At 38.1% G+C, this 17,222-nt stretch overlaps 1 protein-coding gene across 2 annotated transcripts in view; it reads right to left on the reverse strand.

Annotated features, from left to right (window-relative positions):
- The window catches only part of pik3ap1 (phosphoinositide-3-kinase adaptor protein 1), a 33,070-nt gene extending 15,941 nt beyond the window's left edge, over positions 1–17,129 (reverse strand). The window contains exons 1-3 of one of the 2 annotated variants that reach the window (XM_034609009.1): positions 16,973–17,129; positions 12,906–13,000; positions 12,691–12,790 (exon numbers count right to left, since the gene is read on the reverse strand). The gene's annotated coding sequence lies outside the window, so the exon portion shown is untranslated. The remainder of the gene's footprint in view (positions 1–12,690; positions 12,791–12,905; positions 13,001–16,972) is intronic. The other variant, XM_034609010.1, reaches the window with a different exon arrangement.
- Between the last annotated feature and the right edge of the window lie 93 nt (positions 17,130–17,222).

Raw genomic sequence — 17,222 nt, forward strand, 5'->3', positions numbered from 1 at the left:
TAACTACTATTTAAAGATCATTTTTTTCTTTCATCTACCGTCTTCACTCGGCTGAAATCACTTCGACATGATAAGACAGTCAATTTGGATGTCAGCTCTGGCTACAGTAATCACACTGGCCACTAGATAAGTGTGACTTTATTTATTTATATTGAGCCCCGTGCGTGTCTAGTTGAAGATAATAGTTTCATTTTCCAGAGAAAGTTTGCCAGCTGCCCTCATTGTGGAGTAAATGTGACAGATTCCTGCTTCATTAGGATTCATTGGGCTGACAGAGATGGATTCATGCGATGAATGAACAATAGGAAACGCAATATGCAGGATTCCATAAACCTCTCTATTTACGTAGCGCTGGCTTGAATACCTGCTTTGCTGCTTCTAGATTTACAGATCGCAGGTGACAGCAAGAGGCTAAAGATGAATGTTCACACTCTAAAAAGTAATTGTTGAAGAGAAGCACCGCCAACGTATCAAATGTGCCAATTACTTCAAGTTTTTAGGAATTTTCTCTTCAAATTCAAGAAATGTTCTGCTAAAAGTGTTTAATTTTAAAATAATTTTATGATAATTTAAAAGTCTTGTAGTTAAACTTCATAGTTTGAATAAAACACTGCATGTAAAATGCCTTAAGAAAAAGGGTTTGTGTGGAAATCTATTGTTTCAATTTGATAGTATTAATTACTAATATGATAATAATATTCATAACATCACAAGCTTCTTTAATGTCAACAAAAATGGGCTTTTATATCCATTGACTAATGTTTGAGTAAATTATTTAAAGGACCAGTGTGAAGGATTTAAAGGCATCTAGTGGCGAGGTTGCAGATTGCAACCAACTTAATATCCCTCCCCACAGCCCTTTCTTTCCAAATGTGTAGGAGGAACTTTGGCGGCCTTCAGAAAGTAAAAAAGCAGAAGGCCCTCTCTAGAGTCAGCATTTGATTTGTTCATTCTAGGCTACTGTAGAAACATGGCGGGTTCTATGAAAGAGGGGCTGCTCCCACGATATGGACTCATTCAAAGGTGAAAGTTTAAAGTGATGACACACTTACAAAAACATAGTTATGAATACTATAGGCCTATTCCATTTCTGCTAATGCAAACCCCTGAATCCTACACACGGGTCCTTTGACATTATATAGCAATGATTTAAATACTCACACTCATTAGACTGTGTTGCTGCTATTATATAGAATTAACTTCAAGTCTTATATTATATTCTCCATTTTTTTCTAATGTATTTTCTTCATTCTTTATGGATACTTTGTATTTAATGGCAATAGTTTGCAAGCTATAGCAAGCTATGTTTTTTTCAGAAACGCATAAAGGACCCACAGTACTGTGGCTGTTTTGTAGCTAAACAGACACAGTAAAGTATCACTAACGGTGGTCAGCTGATTGTGGTCAATGTGATGCAAAGTATACCAGCTCCATTTTCCACATGAGCTTGAAATTAAATAAAGCTCCATTAAACTGATTTCTTGAGTTTCAACAGTTATCAACAGATGGTAAGGTCAGCTGACAGTCTCCTTGTGGTCTGAGGGTAACACCCCTGTGCATTAGTGCCTCGGCTTATCTTCTACTACATTTGTAATCTTGAAGCATGCTGGAGTGGATTTTTGATGAAGTGGTTTGTTTCCAAAAGTTATCTATATGGCCTCCGAGAGACTATCAGTGACAGACTCCCATTGTTTTGCAAGTCGGCACGATGCCAGGAGGTATTGCTTGTCTGAGTCAGCAACACTGAGGAGTGGAACGTAGCAAATGGTCACTTATCCTGCTGCTTCATTACTTATGACATGAGTTAAAGCAGTGATGCTGAAGGATTAAGAAATAGATAATGGCATTTCTGTTTTAACTGTGAGAAATGGAAGGGGACAGGGATGCCAAGACAAAGACGGGGAGGTTAAACAGCAAAGACCCATGTGGAAAAATAGGCAACATTAGACGTACATTAATCAAAAGCAGCTCTGATGATGTCATTGACTCATTGACTGAATTTGTTCTATTACAATAGAAGTCTGGATCAACCAGCTCTGGTGTCTCCTTTCAGAAACCAATGAGGGTTCCTTCACATTTCCAGTGTGTAGGATCGATAAATGGATCCTTGTAGAACATTTCTTGATCTGGAAATCGCCCTAGGGTTTTATTAAGTATTACATAAGGTGGAACAATAAAAGAGGCCTGTAAGAAGGTTTACTATTTAAAATTAAAGTGCATACTTACACTGATATATATTACAGAGCTTATTACCAGCAGTGTAGCAGGAGGATTTTGCACTTCCACAATAAGGCACAAGAGGTCAGAGCTTCACTACAAATACTCTGAGATACCTTGGTGTCTGGTCCTGAGAGTGTGCGCCAGACAAACCATATTCATCATTATCATTAAGGGCAATGCCTGAAAGATGTCTATTGAAATAAGTTTGCTTAAAACATCATTACAAATCCAATTAATAGTGTCATTAAACCAGATAGAAAGGAATGACAACATTGTGTGATTTGAAATTCTTTTAAATAATAGAAAGCCCAGCACTGCATAGCAGGTTGAAATATTATCAGTGATGTTAAATGTAATGTTATTTCGGAAGGAAACGTTATAACCTCTCATGACTGGCATCAGCTGCACTGTTATGTTACATTTACTGTTGAAAAAAATTATTAAATTATCAAGCTGGGTTCCGTAGCCAAATTTAACTTAAATTTAGCCAATTTATCAATTGTATAAAATATAAATATTGCATTTTACAAGTAAGCTGATTTTTTTGAAGGTAGTTTGAAAGACTTTTCCCACAGCCCATGTCATGCACTGTATGTATAGATATACATTAGTAACCTATTCTATTTCTAGTCTGTTTCTACGAACAATCCATTTCTTGCACATAAAGATAACAAACCATTATTCTTGCCACGAGAGGATGAACTGTGCCAAACTAACGGAATGGAATTTACCAGCTGCTCAGTAAAATCTTATTTGTAAAAGGCTCCTGTTAATGTTTCTTTTAGTATAGTTCAAGTTAATGATGAAAATGGATTAAAGCTAATGACCTCCTCTAATACACAGGTTTACAAACTAATTGTAGCAAGTAGAGTATAAAATATGTAGCATTTTGCTGTATTTTGTTGTAATTATTTAGTTAATTTATTTCATGTAAAATGTCTTTAAATTTCCATAAAATGTCATATTCTGTTTAGTGTGAAACATAATACTAATTTGTTGCACCCTTTTTATTTATGTTTCCTGTGACATGATATGAAAAATGTACCAAAAAGTGTTAAGGTTAAATAAAACAGACCTAGAGACTATTGTGTGAAAGTACTTCTGCATATGTCATGGGGGGGTAGTTACGTAGGAAGACAAAGCAGATGTGAAATCTAGTCTGAGACAGAGTCGAGTAAAATCATAAAATTGCAGTTTCTGTGTCATGAAACGTTTAAAACCCAAGCTAGAAAACATCATGCACAGACATCAGAGCAAAATGCAGATTTCTTGAATTAGCAAAGAGAGCTGCTTCACTCTGAAGCTAATTCTCTTTGTTAGCTAAAACACCTCAAAGGTCGGCTGAACAAATCCTGTTCATTTCATTTGAAAACAAATGAGGTTACATTGTCATGTAGTAACAATTCAACTGGTTTAACTGGAGGCGTGATATGCATGACAAAATTCTGTGTACCAACACTTTAAAACAGTTATGCTAATTCTTATTTTTACCCTTGTTTCCAAGCTTTCTAGCATTAAATTAATGATGGGGCTCATGGCAAATAATACGCTACCGTATACAACGTTATAAAATACTGTACATTTAGCTTCTCCATCAGCTGATCCATCGACATTTTAAAAAGCGTTTTCAAGGAAATGATTCGGGTCCACTTGTAGATTGAATGCCACATGCTCAAACCCCAAAGGAGAGCATGAATATCCCATTAAAGCTAATCTGTTGTCTCGCTTTGCCGTCAGAAAACGTCCTCCACCCGACACACCGATCCCATTTTCTCCTCCACCGTTGACGACATTGACACTGAGAGGATTACAAGAAAAATCAATAAACATCGCCAACTTCATGAATGAGCACAAGTCTCTGTGAGCTGATACCCTCACACCAGGTTAGGTCTATTTACCTGCGATACCAATCCACAGTGGGATTCTCTGTAGTTAAGATGATAAGATGTCGGATCATGTCCCCATGCTTAACAATGAGAAGACACCTCACTGCTCTACAGCGCAAATCCACATGGTGTTGGTCCATCATGACGTGAACACCAGCCCAGTGTTGAAGCAGAGGGGAAATATGGAACTACCCAGACATCAATATTAACGTTAAATAACACCAAAGACCCTCAGTTATCCTCTTCATCCTTTCTCTTTCTCTCTTTAATACGCTCAGTATCTTCACATGTATCTTAGTTAGGGGACACAAAGTGCTCATAGACTATAAATAAATGTCTTCAGCGAGATATTCTCCACTTCCTGCAACTTTAGCAACTTCGTATTTCCATTTGCAGTTGGAAAGTAGATCTGTAACTTTCAGCAAATGGCATGGGACAAGAAGAGGCAAGACTGCCGACCAGACAGACGAGCGTTCCACTCTCCAGCTCTTAACAAGCATAGTAATACATCAGTCAAAAGCAATAATTTTACCATTAATGAAATTCCAATTTGCCTTCAGTGCATTTCACGTTGACATTTTCCACATTGCAACAGTGCTTTGATAAAGTTTTTAAAATGCAAAAACGCATCTAAGAGGCTAAAGACCAGCCCGGGTGTCAGCGTGCCTGGCAGAGGACTATGGTACTTAATTTTTATCGCCGCGCGCCCGGGGCATTGGAAGCCTGAATGTTAACATTGGCTCCATTTTCATTATCATCGTATGATTATGGATTTTACTGCATTTAGCTGATAATACAACTAGGAGCTCACCTTAAAAGAAGTTGCTCGAAGGTTTCATTTCTGCCCAAATGAAATTTTCATTTGACAAACAAGTATAATTAGGCTGCACTTCTTGTTCAGTGTCAGTCTGTTTTCTGATTGAACTTAGACCAATTTACTGCCACTAAATGAGTTTGAATAATTTCCATTCTGAATGTCTTGGGGACATTAGCTTTAGGAGTGCTAAGTGGCAGCATGCTTTTTGAAGTTGCTGATTATTCGATGCCACCCCTGTCTACCTATACATTTTCCAGCTTACTTCAAAGTTAACAAGGGGGAAAAAAACTGCACATCACCTACCTTGGAGAACAATGAGAATTTGAGAGTGTTTTTTTGGCCAGGTCTGGGAGGCAAAGTGAAAATTACTTTAATAAGTGTGTAATAAACTTCGTTAGCTTCAATGCACTTTGCTTCCCCACTTTATTTCTTTCATGTGGCCACTTTTATTGTACTGAATGAGTGGATTTGTTTCTCTTGAAACTGTACACCTAATAACTAATATTGCAGTATCAGTTTCATTAAACCGCTAATTACAAATTAATACATTATGGATTATGAGAACGGCTGTTATTAAAGTAATATAACACAGTAATGTTTAGTATCTATCAGGGAACAAGCAGAGAAGCTGGCCACTGACTTGTAGGCAGTTACAGCATAGCCTTTATCCACATGAAGTGTTTATTTTCCATAACACAATAACTATAAATATATAAGCAAATAAAATTGTTGCAGATTACCTACTATTAATAGTACGGTAAGCCTCTGCAGCCACAAGCTGAGCCACAGCAGACCACTGTGAATGGCAGAGGAAAGTGGGGTTATTTGTATATTCTCCCCTAATGGATTTGGTAGATAACCTAAAATCTGAGTAACAGCTATTTCAGTAGGGGTAATCCAGTCATCCTAAAAAAAATAATAAATGAAATAAATAAATAAAAAATAAACACCAATGTGGAGCGAAACAGAACGAGAGAAATGGAGTGAATAAAATTGGTGAGGGCAGAAGAAAGAGAGGATCACAAATAAAGCTCAATGTGGGATTGATGAGAGGAAATGGGGATTTTGACAATGTGATTAAGTAATGGTCTGAAAATATGGAAGCAATGGCAAAAAAGAGAATAATTTACTCAAATGTAAGAGAACTGCATGTCAATGAAGGGCGGAATTACATTTCATTAACATAAATAAGGAAAACCAAACTGTGGCTTAGTTATGAGGAGTTTAGAAGCTGGTGAGCAAAAGACTCAACCTCAGATCCTCTAACACAGCTCTGAATGTCTCTCCAGATTTTCTTTTCTTGCAAGATTTTGGTTATTAACACTAAACTGTTTAACAATAACAAACATTTAAAATCATTTTTGGGTTACTCGAATATGTAATCATATATCTAGATTGAACATGGTATTTTCAAAACAAAACAAAATTAATCTAAACCTGAATTTCCAATGCTCTGTGCACAAAACACAAGCTCAAGCCCTGTCCTGTTTCCCAAAGTGGCACGAAATAACAAAGCTACACACAGAGCAACGGTGGTCTGCAGTGCAGAGGTCTATTGAGCTGACATGACAAAGGGCTCAGAGACCACTACAAAGTGGAGATAATGCTGTGGGATCGACTCAAAAGACAGAATTACTATGGATCCAAAAGGATTGCGGCACATCTGCAATTCATTTGCATTGTGCTCATTTTTCCAAGGAATGAAACAACTCCAAACTAGTACAAAAAGCTGACTCACAAATAGATGCACAGTAGCTTTGTCAGTCCTCAAATCAATTGCTCAATGAATACACGAGGGTAAAAATATCTTAAATGAAATGTCAACAACAAGTAATAGGATTGGACTTTGAATAAAGTCAGAGTTTTTCTTATGTTGAGTTTAAACACAGTTTGAAACTGGAAGACATTGGAAATCTACTTGCACAATTCATTTTAGAGGGATTTTGTACTTTACTTTCTGTTCTAACAAGATGTAAATTAATTGTGTTACAAGACTAGTACTTGTGGGTATTTGGTTTCTGTCAAACTTCTTCATTTGCATTTACATCTTAATAACATATATCTTACTGAGTCATTGATAATGTAAAAGCACTAAATATCTTTTAGGTGAGAATGTGCCATAAAACAGTGACATATTACTAAAGGGACATTTCTTTGCTGTTAATGAGGCGACAAACTAGTATTCAGGTATACATTTTACAATATTGTTGCTCTGTTTTTTTTTATGTCCATTCATTAGCTTAATTCCTACAAACTGAGACAGGATGGGATGATAATTATAAATTCTAAGTCAAAAGCTGTGGAAAACACCTGACAGCACAGATTATTAAGTGACATGTTGATATTTCATGCATGATTCTCTGTCTCATATAGTACTTTGTCAGAAAACGTTGACTTTTGCTGCTTTTACATCTGCCATAATAATTACCAAGAGCCTCAGTGCATTGTGGCGACAGGCAGATTGCTGCCGTGTGTTCACTACCTGGTCTTGAGATGATGATGTGTGCCATGAGAATAAATTAAAAAAAGGGTAAAATATACTTGGATGCCATCTCTGACAAATCACAGAAGTGAAATTATACATTCCGTAAATATTAAAACTCGTTAAATAATGACAGATGCCCCATTCGCCAAGTGGGCGATCATCATTATAATGCTTCCACTACATTGTATTGTATAAATAATGTGTGCTTTGGAAGAAAAGCATTTGAACATTTGATATGTTACTTGTTACTTAACCATCATCAAACAGATGCTCTGGTTTTACTCTTACGGGGTCATGTTATTTAAAGGGCACCTATCAAGCTCATTTACAGCTCTATACTTTTATTTTGGGACTCCACTGGAGAAGCTTTGCAGTTTAAAAAAAAAGGAATTATTTACCTCAAACTGCCTGTTATGCATCCACTCAGTAGAGTCTCTCACTGAAACAGGCCTCCTCAAAAGCCCCTTCAGAAGAAAGACTGGAGCAACATCTGGCAGTCAGTCGAAGGGCATCACAACAAGTGTGGTTCATAAAGCAAACACTAAACAACATCTTTTCAAATCCAGCCTGATTTTAATTAGGGGGTATGAACCTCCGCAGAAACAAAGTTCACAGAAGGACGTCTCATTTGGTAAGTATTAGATCCATTAGCATCATGTGTGACATAAAGGTGGATTTAGTCTTTCAATCTCAATCCACATATAAACATGTTTCTGTTAATAGTAACATACGTGTAGAATACACATCGGAAATGGGCCAAACATACAAAAGATAACACTGCTAGTAAAATGTTATTCTGCTTTTGCCAAACAACTGTATGCTAAACGTGCACCATCAGTAATTTGTGTGCTGGAATAAAAAGCCACTATATAATGCCACTCAAGTAGACTGTTGGGGAAAAATGACATGTGCTTGGCATTGATGATGACCAAATGAATAAATCTGTGAAGAGCAGACTCCACCTTGTCTCAGAACGTTGGAACCTAGCATTCGGAGCAGATTGACACCTAAGATCTCATCTCATAAGGGATTACTTTTACAATTTGGCCACCTTTAATATGGATATCCAACAATATAACATTATCTATGTGACAGGATCAGCAGAAAAATGTATTTGTGAATATGTAGCACACATATTTCACATTTGCGACATTCATATACTGACATACAGATGACTTGACAGGGATAGCAATTAAACCGTCCATGACACGATCAAGTATAAGGACTACATTACACATCATCTCACCTTTACTTGCTGACTGTAGTGCAAACAAAAAGTTTTAGAATTAATTAGAACAAGTCTAAAATGGTTTGTCATCTCCCCTGGTAAGGATTTCCGAAGATTAAATCTCTCTTAACCCGGTCCACAAACAGCGATAAAGCCAAAATCTGATTTCAGTATCTCCAGCCCACAGTTTGCATCCCCATCCATAAGAAAGCTGCTTAGCCTTGGCAGCTAGCACATATGTGAATTGATCCAGTGGTAACAGAGAGTGCAAGAAATCTCTGAACCGAGCTGTTAAGAGCCCAATGATTAAATGGAAACAAACAATGCAAATAATTGACTGAGCGCCACAGGATCCAATAGTTTAAGTGGCCTTCTTATCATTAAAAGCAGAGTTGATGACGTTGATCACATGCTGCTGCTGGTGGGAGTTTACCCAGCTTCAATAACCACCAGCACTCTCCCTCTATTCAGATCTATGGCTAAATCCCAGGTGAGTGACAGGTGCCAGCTACAGGGCTGTTAGGAGAGAGCGTTTGTTGATATAACCATGTTTTCCTCTCTTTGAGCGACTGATCTGCAAAGGTACACATAAAGGCCCTCCTTCAACAATGTACACAGAGAGCACTTCGAAAGGAGTACATAAAAATGCATCTCCCCTCTCCCAGCAACATTAAACAGCGTGTGAGGGTTGGGGGTGGCGGGGGGGGGGGTCTGCGGTGGGAGGCATTTGTTGGGGTGCAGGGACTGGGGGGGGGGGGGGGGGGGGGGGGGGGGGGGGGGGGGGGGGATTGGCTGAGGGACTCAAACAAACGCTGGAGAGTGGCAAGTTTGCATTTGCCCATACCAACAAGCTCCTATCTCATTAACAAACCGCTGAAATAAAAGAGTGCTTTTTTGGCTCACAGCTATAAAAAAAATTATCATAGTGATGATGTTCCTCAGCCGTCAACAGAGCTGCGATAACGTTGTTTGATGATGACTTTCCCATGAATGTTAAGCAGCCGCCGCGGCAGAGGAAAGGAGCTTATCAGCGCCTAATGCCCATCTCTAATTCCTGCCCTTCTTGAACTAGCCATTTTCTAACAGCGTTAACTGTCAAATTTACATCCCGTCTTAATGCCACTAAAGAGTACGGGGGATGAAGAGTAAATGACAGCAGTGTAATGAGGAAGGCAAGGCATTCCTTCTCCCACTTTCTCTCCCCCTCTCTTTCTCTAAGGAGAAGGAGATTTCCGTTATATGGGGGCTTTTTTTCCTCCTCCGGTGCCATGATGCCGTGATGGAGAGCTTACCTGTGAACCTACTGTGCTGAAGGTGCACATGAGCTTAATTAGCACCAGGTTCTATTGTGAAGTAGGTAAAATAGATTTTTTTTTCTTGAAGCACTGCAAATAAATACAAAGTATAAAAAAAATCCCCACAATGAAGCACACAGGGAGACATTTAAACATGAGCATTGTGATCTATCTACAGGTAACAAGCGTTTGCTGCAGAAAATGATGGCAAAGGGATCAACCTGAGCTGCTGACATAGCCATCATTTTATAATAATAAATAGAGGTCAGGGTGGTGCATGTAAAGTACAGCATGGCGAGCAATCACTATACATGTTTATGCTTCTGCATGTTTTAGTTTAACCAAGTAAAAATGGGTGGCTTTCCATTATATTTTGCATATTTCATTTTAATCATGAAAAGATAAACTGTATAAAACACTGTAATCTCTTCACATGTCATCTAGCATATACCTCTTTCACATGCATTCATAATCACTGTAGTCTTGTGCTCATAATAAAAGCAATGATTCGGTACAACTAAACGTTTGTCATCTGGGAACTAACCATTTAAATCTCCTGCTTTTAATTTGGCATTTTGTGCATTAAAACAATTAAAAATGAACAACTGAACTACTGCAGGAGACAATCACTTCTGAAATTCAAATAGAAGATAGTGAAAAATAACCAGAGGTTCACAGGTTTACCGTGAAAACAAATTCAGTTGATAGGATATGTATGTATATATATATATATATATATATATATATATATACACAACAATATCAATAATTATTTAATAATCTATAGCAAAATAACAAAGATTCAACATATTGAATCATACAGTGAGGAGGTATAACATATACATGATCTTACTCGTATATGTAAAATGTTTTGATGTTTATCAAGTGTTTGTCATTCTCCGCTCATAAAGAAGAATTTAAAATCACAACCTACACTCAGGAGCAAAACATTGTCTTTACACTTAATTAAAAAAACATTATATAAAAATGCTCTGCACAAAAGGCCTTTGTGTTCATGCAGACTTCTGCTCCTTTTATGCAAATGAAACAAGTTGAAAGTTTCTGCATGTAATTTAAGATGGCATTTAAGCCTCCTACCCTAGATACTATCATCATAATTAATTCATCAGGTAATATTTCCCATTATTCTAAGGCATTTTATGTCATGCTAGGTAATGAATAGCTACGAGGGCACAAGCACTAGTTAGCCACAAAATACACCACAGTCTTCAGTGTTAATTATATTTTGGAGTAATAAAAGTAGTCTGCTGAAAATGATAGAAAAGGGAATATTTCGAATTAAACAAATCACCTCATGGATGAAATATGGAATAAGTTGTGTAAAAGCATATTTGATTTCCTAATAGTTTCACTTGGCCTGGTGAAAGATGAGCACCACATCGTTTGTGGATATCTAGATTTTGACTCAATCATTGGTCGGGGGTTCATTTTCAATATTCATTTTCTTACAGAGAAATTAGAATGAAGATAAACAGAAGAAAGGTTATACCTTCCATCTATGCTGGTATAATCAAGCATGCAAGTGAACCTATGAATATGTAGTCCATTTCATCCGAGGGGTCGGACTCTGGTAGGGCAGGCCAGCCAAGATTATATCTCAGCTCATCTGATTGGACCATATAAGGATTCAAACAGAGCTAATTTCATGCTGATCTGGTTGCCTCCAGTGAAACTATCCAAAAGGCAAGAGGCTGTAATGATTTGGAAAGGAAGGAGACAACAGATAAATGGTGAAATGAAGTTGAAGGGCCTTCTTACCTTTGAGAAGAAATATTTCAATTTAAATGTATTACTTTATCAGGATAAGGTCCTCGAGCTCGGGAGCTCTGAGATTACACCAATTAAACATCAAATATGATGAACTAACTGCAAATGAACAAATGCTGTGTGTGCCCCTGTTTAAAGGCTGGTATTCCACTATTGTTCAGAGATACCAAGTTACAACTATAATCAGTTAAATGTGCTGCATATAGAGTTAACACCAGCAATAAACACATATATGGCCCTGAAATTATTAGTTTAGTGATTGGATAAACCAGCGAGGTTAAAAGTATTTGATTCGCTATCTGTGAAGTACAATTTTCAATAATAATAATTGTCACTGTCAAATCCAAGAATGAAGTATATATATTTATATTCATGAAAAGCCATTTCTTTATTGTATGCAGACTTACATGTAAAACATTTACTTCAGAGTTCACTGTAAAAACACTGTAGCAACCCGCACATGGACAGTTTGTTGTCCAGCTCTTACCAATACTGTGTATAATAGCCATACCTTTGTTTATATATTTCTTTTATATATTTTTTGCTGTATGACTCTATGTTATCTGTGCCCTGTCCGCTGTCTAATTCCTTGTGTGTGTCGTGTGTTTTGTATCCATGTCTTTGTATAGTATGTCCAGGTTCACAGGGTAGGGAGGGGAACGGGTAAGAATGTGAGGGCTGCTGTTCCTACTGTGGTTTGTGATAACGTAAGGTCACAGCTGTGACCCAACTCTCCTGTACCTTAATAGAAAAACAATAAATCCATTGTTCACGAAAAGGAAACTGCTAACTAATTTAGCAATTCTTCATATTATTCACACATTATATAGTCCGTCTTTTTTGAGTAATCAAAAATAAAGTGATGAACCAATAATGAAAATGTTATTAAGGCCAGTTTGACATGCTCTTCCAAAGGAAAAAGGGTAAATCGACCTAAACCCATAATGTTCATATTTCAGCTAAAAGATTACCTGACTCCATCTGCGTAAACCAGGAAACATCCAGAAGACATGGCACTGGTGTGTCTCCAACCCTTCCCTCGCTCTGCACTTCGCTGCTGCTGAGCTCTGCCTGTGGGCACAACAGATTTGACACAAGAGTGCTGATGAATCTCATCAGTTTAATGTGTTTATGCTTGCTAAGCCCTAAAAGCTTATTGCTGTTCAATGGAGTGCTACAAAGTTACCTAATTTCCCCCCTGGTCGTCTCTCCACACGCAGACTCTCTCCCTGGGTCTACACTGGCAACGCAGACTCCCAACAACACGACGTACAGTGCAACCTGTGGAAGCCAGAATCCACGCTGTGTCTCAATGATTTGTGTTATCAAACGGAGAAAAGACCTTGACAGAAATACAGTGAGAAAAGATATTACTGTTTTTTTCCACCTTAAATGAAACCCATGACTGTCTCTCTCCCTCCACATTGATCCCTTTTACAGCCTTTTCACACAGTAAGTGCTTTAGTCTTATCTCCGCTGCCCCCACCTCGCCTGTCTCATATTCCAACCAATGAGGCAGGCTGCCTATATGACAGCTAACACCCAGTATTAATTAAAATGTCATGCCTCCAAATCAATATTGTAAAACAGTTCAAACACAACCCCATCGCCACTGCTGTGATAAGTGCTTCTGGGTGACAGGTGAGTCCAGGGAAAGTGATGCAGGAGAATGGTATGACGGAATTATCCGGAGAGAACATGCAACATTAAAATTTATGACCCCCCTATGTGTTACTTCATCGCTCACAATTGCAAATTATCCACACTGTCACAAAGTGTGCTGCGCTAAACTGACAGATCCATAAGTCAGCAGCAACAGGCCAGGAGGCGAGAACTCTTTAGCTTGAGACGTCTGACTGCAATGCGTTGAAAGTGACTAATGTGGGAACGAGGCTCTCAGAGGGGGATTTATCAGTGCGACTAAAATAGCTGCAATCCATCTGATCGTGTTTATGTTAACTCTGACAAAAAAGAATGTAGATTAGTACTCAACTACTTTAAGTGCACTACTGTTACACAAGGTATAACGAAAGTTACCATGAATAAAGTCAATAAAACCGAGAACTCCTGACATTTTTTCACAATATTACAACTATTGTGAGTGACAAATGGGTTTGATTCAAAACTTTGGCTGAGGCCGTGCGCGTTCACACACACACTCAGGGAAAGATACCGTTCAAAAGGGATACGGATAGAATGTGACAAATTCTGTCAGAGTAAATATAGTTTAATAAATGAATTAGCTTCATAAATAATGGCTGTAATGACATTTTAGGGGACAATAAGCCTAAGCGTTGTCAGGAAATAGTTGATGTATGAGTTTCATGCCTCAGCGGTTCCTCAAAATGAATAGGCTTGGGAAGATAGCAGGGGCCTGCAACCAGCCTATTTCCTCGAATTATCTACTTGTTGTCAATTTGCACAGTGGAATTACACATGCAAATTGAACTGCCTGCACAAACACCACTTGGAGATGATAAAAACAAATTAACAAAGGCTATAGAAGGAGGATTTATTTCACTGGCTAACCCAGGTCAAGCAATACATGTATTTTACGATTGTGTGTACCCAATTTTGGTGTAATTATATCAGCAAATTATTCTTTGTAATCTTATTATTTTTTCCTCAACCTTCTCCTTACACACATAATTAACTTCTTTCACATCCTCACACACAGGAAAAACCCAAGCTTGCCTCTGTATCAGGGTAGCACAGTTCAATCTGATGTGGGCATTCGCTCTTGTCACCTTCCTGCAGCTTAAATCCCAAGGAAGGTGAGAGGTCGACAGTTTAGTGACACAGTTTAATGTAAGTGTTTGGTAACGCGGTAGACAAATCTACATAGCCGAAGTCACAATGTTAAAATATATATAATCACCTCTTAACATCATCCCTCATATTGGGAAGGAAATTAAGTGTCCCCGGACCTCCACGTTTGCTATTAGATATCTCATTTACTTTGTACACACAGTGCTAATCTGCACTAATGAATTCTGCCACACCAAGCCAGATCGAGATGACTTAAAATTATTACCACTTGCAGAGATATGCCTTTCCTCATTTGAGGCTCAATTTGGCTGGCTCGCAAAAACAGTCTGTCACAGTAAGATACTAATAATTAGGGGTTTAAGATGATTAGTTTATCTCTGTGCTCTTACAGTCCTGCCTCTTATCCACCATGGCCAAAACTTAATAAGAGGCTCTAAGTTTTAAACAGCCAACTCCAAATTACCAAGAAATGACAGAAATAATGAACTGGAGCGCATGCCAGGGAGAGAGAGAGAGAGAGAGAGAGAGAGAGAGAGAGAGAGAGAGAGAGAGAGAGAGAGAGAGAGAGAGAGAGAGAGAGACGGAGACACAGAGAGAGGGATGGTGGGAAAGCTGAAAGACATTAATTCAAGTGTGAAATAGAACACAAAGTCTGGTAATCAATAAGGAAATGATTCAGACCTGTAATGCCAAAATTGTTTAGTATTAACAGGACTTTGTGACTCTCATTTACCTTCAGACGCCGCCGTGCCCAACTTGTCACACATGTAATTAAAGTCGCGATAATGCTGAGTGAGTGATACCAGTTAATGGTTGCATATTTTTGAGGATGAGATTGAGATTTTACATGTTCCAGATGACATTCAATATAGCATAAGCCTTATCAGCCCAGTTTAATATGCAGAGCATTTTGCAAAGCTGGACAGAGTAAATCCCTCATCCTAGGGTACAGGAAGTTCAAGGGGAGTGCAAGGTCTCCAGGTTTCATTTGTTTTACATTTGTGTCACGAGACAGGGCAGGCTATTGAATCTCAATACTTTGTTATTAACGAGAAAACATGTGTGTATCCAAAGCTGGCACCACTTGTCTGATGGACTTGTCTGATGCTGGCTCCATTCTGGGCGGCTATTTGTGAAACCTATTTATAAACAGTATCTCTAAGAAAGAAATACAACCAGTACCAGAAATTGCAATATTTGGGTAAGGACCTAGGGAAGCTTTACTCTCTCTTGCTCAAGCTGATGCACTTGCCTTTTCCTCACTAACAGCAAGCAGGCTTATATTGTTTAATCTAATAAAACTCCAGCACGTTCCCATGGGGTAGAGAGTGTTATGGCATATCTGAAGCAGGAAAAATAGAAATAGGCTACAAGAGGAAGGAAGTAGGTCTATCTGAGTCCGCCCCCTTCTAGTTTTTTTAAAAATATATATGCATTTGTTTCTTTTAGAATTTTTGTTTTAACATTTAATTTTATTGTCATTATTATTATTACTGTCATTCTTCCTATGTTATCATCTGCATATTTTTATGAGGTGTTGTATATTTTATGTTGTGTTGTGTGCGTTGTCTGTGTGTTCAGAATGTCTTTTGGTATGGCACCACCATGTCTGTAGTTTTGAAAATGTCAGTAAAAAGATTTTAAGAATAAAAAGAGTATATGGAATATTTACAACGATTAACATACTTCATTAAATATCTATATTGGTCCAAGCAACGGTCTGAAACTCTAAATAAATTGGATTTAAAATGAATTATGATTAAAAAAATGATTTACATTAAAAGCAGAGGAGTAAAGGTGCAAACTGAAGAATATATTATTCATTGAATTGAAACCTTAAGTGATTACTCAATTATCAAAATTGGGTCAATAACTTATGAGTGATTATCAATCCATGGATCAATTAATTGGACAGTCATTCCAGGACTGTCCAATTAATTTAGCGTAGTTTAGACTGTAGTTTTATTAAGGGACACTTAAATAAGTAAGCTACCAAAAATATAAAGAGAATGTACTGTTCTGTGATTATCTAGGACTTGCAGACAGTTGCAGACAGCCCTGTACAGCACAACACCGCTGGTTCACCTAAAACACTGTCCCTCTCTCACACAGTGTTCAGCCAATCTAAACCTATTGACCTTTAATATGTACATTGGTGTTACAGGTCTCAGTCGACATTCACATGGCAGACCAAATACAGGCCATAATTTATGTAGATTGTTGGGCTTTGCAATAAGATGCAACCGAATGAAAGCCTGATGTGAATGAGTGTGAAAGAGCAATTTAAGGGTAGATGTTCCTGTGCCAGTGCCAGCGGCTATACAAGATTTGCATGCTAATCATTCTGATAATAATGTAATGCCCACAGCACTTTGAGCAAATTGCGAATCATTGGTCATAGAGGGAAGCTTATCTCGCCTCAAATTCAGGCTAACATTTGAATGAATCCTGGTCATTCTGGGACCTGTCAGTTGCCTGGCTCACCTCAATTAGAAATGCTCTTCACTGGACTTCACGGCCGAGACGAGCCACCACTGCTGCGGCTCTTTAAATAGTTTATATTCTCAGGTAGAACTCTAAACACGAGCGGAGGGTTAACACGAGAGAGGCGCAGTGTTAGCTAAAAAAAAAGTCAAACTACACTTACCCTTTACAAGTTCCTCTTACCATGAACAGCCAATCAGAGCGTTGGTCTCGTCCAAGGTTGTATTTGTAACCCCAGTTGTGATTGGAT

Source organism: Hippoglossus hippoglossus, chromosome 15 (genome assembly GCF_009819705.1).
Source record: "Hippoglossus hippoglossus isolate fHipHip1 chromosome 15, fHipHip1.pri, whole genome shotgun sequence".
Lineage (NCBI taxonomy): Eukaryota > Metazoa > Chordata > Actinopteri > Pleuronectiformes > Pleuronectidae > Hippoglossus > Hippoglossus hippoglossus.